The sequence below is a fragment of the Myotis lucifugus genome, unplaced genomic scaffold (genome assembly GCF_000147115.1).
Source record: "Myotis lucifugus unplaced genomic scaffold, Myoluc2.0 scaffold_10319, whole genome shotgun sequence".
In the NCBI taxonomy this organism is placed as follows: domain Eukaryota; kingdom Metazoa; phylum Chordata; class Mammalia; order Chiroptera; family Vespertilionidae; genus Myotis; species Myotis lucifugus.
Window position 1 is genome coordinate 1 of NW_005881367.1, and position 5,829 is coordinate 5,829.

General features: G+C 46.2%; 1 long non-coding RNA gene across 1 annotated transcript; it reads left to right on the top strand.

Annotated features, from left to right (window-relative positions):
- Positions 1-1,347: 1,347 nt before the first annotated feature.
- On the top strand, positions 1,348-3,731 carry LOC111824889. Its single transcript, XR_002827950.1, has 2 exons — positions 1,348-1,841; positions 2,537-3,731. It is a non-coding gene; the product is annotated as an uncharacterized LOC111824889 (long non-coding RNA).
- Positions 3,732-5,829: the final 2,098 nt, after the last annotated feature.

Consider the following 5,829-nt stretch of genomic DNA (forward strand, 5'->3'; position numbering starts at 1 on the left):
TAAGATTTCCTTCTTTTCTATGGGAACCTGCAGTTGTGAAATTGTTAGTCACCATAGGTATAAAATTATAAGATAATTATATCAAATTTACCTCATCCAATCTAATAAAAGAGAAACATGAAAATTGACCACACCTCCACTACGACCCAAGCCATGCCCACCAGCCAATCAGAGCGACTATATGCAAATTAACCCAACCAAGATGGCAGCCGGCAGCCATGGAGCTGGAGCAAGCAGGAGGCTTGGTTGCCCTGGCGATGGAGGAAGCCAAGCTTCCTGCCTGTCCTGGCCAGCTGTGGCCTCCACTCAAGGCAACCAAGTTTCAATTATAGAAGATAAATAAGTCCCAGATACCTGCTTCCAGCCAGCCTCCACTGGGAGCTTGAGTGGCTGGGGGCTATGACCAGCCTGCAAACAGCCATCAGCCACTCACCCAGGCTGGCCAGGGACCCCCACTCTGAAGGGGCTGTGGCCAGCCTGAAAATGGCCCTCAGCCCCTCACCCAGGCTGGCCAGGCACCTCAGCGGGACCCCCACCCTAATCCGGGACACCCTTCAGGGAAAACTAGCTGACCCCCACCCGTGCACCAGGCCTCTAACCTACATAATAAAAGGGCAATATGCAAATTGACCCTAACAGCAGAACGACTGGGAATGACTGGTCACTATGATGCACACTGACCACCAGGGGTCAGCCGCTCAATGCAGGACCTGCCCCCTGGTGGTCAGTGCACTCCCACAGGGGAAGCTCTGCTCAGCCACAAGCCAGGCTGACGGCTGCCAGTACAGCAGTGGTGGTGGGAGCCTCTCCCACCTCCTCAGCAGCACTAAGGATGTTCGGCTGCAGCTTAGGCCTGCTCCCCGCTGGCAAGTGGACATCCCTCGAGGGTTCCCGGGCTGCCAGAGGGATGTCTGACTGCCATCTTAGGCCCAATCTCCCAGGGAGCGGGTCTAAGCCAGCAGGTGGTCATTCCCAGAGGTGTCCCAGACAGAGAGAAGGCACAGGCTGGGCTGAGGGACCCCCCCCCCCCCCGAGTGCACAAATTTTTGTGCACTGGGCCTCTAGTATATAATAATGTTCTGATGCTTAGTATAATAAATTGTAATAGAGCCAAGACCGGTTTGGCTCGGTGGATAGAGCGTCGGCCTGCGGACTGAAAGGTCCCGGGTTCGATTCCGGTCAAGGGCATGTACCTTGGTTGCGGGCACATCCCCAGTGGGAGGTGTGCAGGAGGCAGCTGGTCGATGTTTCTCTCTCATCGATGTTTCTAACTCTCTATCCCTCTCCCTTCCTCTCTGTAAAAAATCAATAAAATAAAAAAAGTAAATAAAAAAATAAATAAATAAATTGTAATAGAGGTCACATAAATTTTCCAAATCATAACTGGTAGCTGTAACTTTAGTCCATTCAGTATGATGCCTTTAAAACCATAACCTATACAAGTAAAAGTTATCAGTGTTCATTTCTTATTTTATGGTTTGAATCTTTTCGTTGTTTTTGAGTTGAAGAAATCACCCTACTCTTCATTGAATTGACATAATGTCTTCACTAGTGTGTATATTTCAGATACTTTTTCTATTCTTTGTTGTTGCTCCTCTAGGAAGGAGGACACCTGGGTCTGAATCACTAGGGAAAACCCCCAGCGTGGAGGTCTCTAGAAACTTGAGCCACACAGCCTGTGCTCACCTGTTGCACTCGGAATGCATAAAGCATCAATGCTTTACATGTGAATGCTCAACTGTCTTTTAGACATTTGGAGAGAAGGAGTTGGAGTTCAAGTCCTGCCATTCACACATTTAATCATTCCTTCGGTCAACAAATATTTATCCAACACTTGCCAGGTATCATCTGAATATCACCAAATAGAAAACAAGACTTCAGTTACATTAACAACTCAACAAAACCTTAGTTAGTCAGGCCCCAAACTTGGAAGAGATGGCGAATTGGGTCATTTTAATAGAGCTTAATAACAAAGGGGTTATTTACAAAAAGTGTGGGCAAGACCAAAGGGCAATCACAAGAGATAACGTGTATATCAGGGCCGGTTGCGGCTGTTTTCGAGCCTGGACCCGCCCCGGTAGGGACAAGAGGAGAGAACTGTTATGAAAACCCAGAGATAAAAAGAACTGTTTGGAGAGTGCCGTGTGGCAGGAGCTATGCCATTCAGTTAAGGAATGCAGCCAGCCCACTAAGGATCTTGAAGGAGGAACCTGGAGGAATAAATACCCCAGGCTCGCTCTCGTCACTCTGATTTCTTGCTGATATTTCCTATTAGCTGAACAGAGGTGCAAGGGAGCAGATTGATATAAACTAAGCAGGTCAGCTTTCCCCATGCACAGAGCAGGGTGGAAAAGGATGGAGAGTGTTCTGGAGGGACAGGCTGTATATCCAGCATGAACTCAATGCTCCCAAACGTAGTGCTTCCATGGTTAGGGATTCCAGGGCCCCAAAAATTAGGTCTGGGAACTGAAATCATTGAGGGCTCCTGGTTAACCGTCTTCATTAGCATGACATTACAATTCATTGTCTTTATCAGCACGACTTGACTACTCCAAGCAACTTTTGTCCAGAAAGATAAATGTTGCAAATCCATTCTAAATCCTCAACTTTTCAACAGACAACATAAAATGACCGTTAACCTTTCACGAGTCTTTGGAACCCTCACTTCACTATGCTCACCAATCCCAAACCACTGCATCATGATCCTTACCCAATCCTAACCAAGCCACCACACTGAATACCCACCTGAAACTAGATCCAATACTCATCAATTCCCCAACTTTGCTCTCCCTATTCTTTTTTTAAAATATATATTTTTATTGATTTCAGTGAGGAAGGGAGAGGGAGGGAGAGAGAGAAACATCAGTGATGACAGAGAATCATTGATCGGCTGCCTCCTGCATGCCCCACACCAGGGGTTGAGCCCACAACCTGAGCATGTGCCCTGACCAGGGATGGAACTGTAACCTCATGGCTCATAGATCAATGCTCAACCACTAAGCCACGCTGGCCAGCATTTCTTTGTGGATTCCAAAAGCCATTCCACTCTTACTGAGTGAGCACTGTTGCATGTCCCTAATATTTCGGAGGTAAGAAGGAAGATTGAATTTACATTCATTCAGTGTGCGTCATCTAACTCCAAAGACCTCCCTTGGCCATGTCTCTTTCAAAGTGCTTCCTCCTGGCTCCACCTCCAATATGACTCTGACCCCCAGGGAATTCAGCTCCCGTTGGCCTTCCCCTCCCCTCATTCATCATGGATTCTGACTCTAACTTGAAGCCATCCAGCAATTTTTTAAGAAAACAAAGATATTCTCTTACTGCAAGAACCTGTTAGGAAAACAAAAAATTTTCTAAACATTACATTCGTGGTTAGGGCTAACCCTAACCAAAAAATTAAAAACCTTAATGTCTACCCATGGGACATCAATGTTATGAAATCACTATATAGTGATAGAAAGGGATGAGGTGGATTTCTATGTACTCACAGGCAAGGATCGTCATGACATATTGTTAAGTATATAAAACAAGGTGCTTACAAATATGTATATTATAATCCATTTTTTGTTAAAATATTATACACATATGCCTTTCCCTTACATGTGTGTTCAGTATAAATCAGCAGCTCCCTGATTCTGCTCACTCGTCACTCATTGGACTGCATGGGGGAAGTAAGAGAAGCTATGAAACAATATTGATGTTGTTATAAATGAAACCTTTGATCTTTCCAAGGATGTGTTGGTGTATGTTTTTCTCCAGAAAAAGAGAAGGAAAGGGCAGAAGCCCTGATGTGTGATATTTGCTATGCCCCTGATGTAAACACTCTCACCACGGTTGATTTCAAGCCACCAGTTGACATCACCCAGTGTTTATGAGAAGAGATATGCACCAGCAGCTCTCTCAAACCTGCTCAGCCGGCTCCAGCAGCACCACCCTGACTTTCTCTTTCCACATTCTTAACATAAGTAGCTGTTCTTAAAGGCCCAGCACAATGCCTCTTTCCTCCAAGGACTTGAAAGTAGCAGAACAGCTTATTTCTACCCCTGCCAGGGAAAGAGGGGGAACAAGGGCTCCCAAAGAGGAGATATTCGCATTCTTCAACTCTCAAGGTGTCCACGTCTTGCATGAAGTCAACAGCCTTAACTAAAGGGTCAGCGCGTTGACCTTCATGTTTGCTAGCACTGCACTCCTCTGGGAGCAACCGAAAAACCCACTGTCAGGGGCTGAAGCAAGTAGACATTTATTTTCCTCCCGTCACAAAACATCTGCGAAGGACAGACCAGGGCCTTACGGAGCCGGCTCCTTCTGTCTTTCCACTCAGCTATCCATCCTGTTCCTTGTCACTGTGTGGTCACAGGACATCTGCTCCACCCTCAGCATCACGCTGTGTTTCAGGCAAGAAAAACAGGAATATGAAGGGCGAAAGATGCACGTGGGCATGCCAGATGAATCTGCTCCAGAGGAAGAGCCCACTGGGAGGCCCTCTCCAGGACTTCAGCTCACATCCCATGGGCTAGACACACATCCTGTGGTCACCTCCCCCCTTTAAAGGAATGTTGAAAAATAGCGCACACTCCCCACCCCCCAAAAACGGGGTTCTGTTAGGCCACCAGAAGTATTTGTCACAAACATAAGTCACAACAGAAATAAAGACATGGAGAACAAGGACACAAATCCTAAGATATCAGGCTCCTAACCATGGTGACAGGAGCCACTCCACTGACCACCTGCAAGGTCCTAATATGACACAGCGCCGAGCGCGCGTGGGCGCGCACACACACACACACGCAGAAGAACACCCTAGGCTTCTCATCTCTCCCAATGTCCCTCTAAGAAACCCTGATCCCATCTCCTCAGGAAAGAATGCATGAACGGCCCTAGAGACCAGGTAGCAGGGAGCCCTGAGGTGGCGCAGGGCACAGTCATCCCAAATGTTGGCGAGCCCCCTCTCAAGGACAATTAGGTTCCACCTCGCCGCTCAGCCTGTCCACACAGGCTGGGCCTTTCTCCTTGGCCGGATGACTCTGGGCCAGCATCTCAGACCCAAAACTTTGGAGATTCTCCAGAGCAGTGGTCTCTAAAACCTCTGCTCACACACTTCCTCATTAAAAAATGGTTAGCCATTGGGAGAGGTCAATGGGGGGAAAAGGAGACATGTAATACTTTCAACAATAAAGTATTTTAAAAAATAAAAAGATGCCGGAACCGGTTTGGCTCAGTGGATAGAGCATCGGCCTGCGGACGGAAAGGTTCCGGGTTCGATTCCGGTCAAGGGCATGTACCTGGGTTGCGGGCACATCCCCAGTGGGAGATGTGCAGGAGGCAGCTGGTCGATGTTTCTCTCTCATCGATGTTTCTAGCTCTCTATCTCTCTTCCTTCCTCTCTGTAAAAAATCAATAAAATATATTTTAAAAAAATAAATAAATAAAAATAAAAAGATTTGCCATTTGTGTTTCTCATAGATGATGAGTTACTATTTATATAATACATGCATGTAATATTTACTAACATAAAACATATGCAAAAATAGAAATCTTAAAAAGACAAGATAAAAAATAAATAGAAAATTTAAAAAATAAATAGAAATTCTAATAGTTTCTCCCCATACCCCAGTGGTTCTTCTGACATGTCCCCTCTGGAGACCATGGCTCTAAAGTTGTGTTAGAGAAAGAAGTCAGAATATGTTAAGCTACTAATTAGTTCTTTGGGACCTAAGCTATAAGCCAGCGTTCTCAACCTGTGGGTCGTGACCCCTTTGGTGGTTGAACGACCCTTTCACAGGGGTCGCCTAAGACCATCCTGCAGATCAGATATTTACATTACGATTC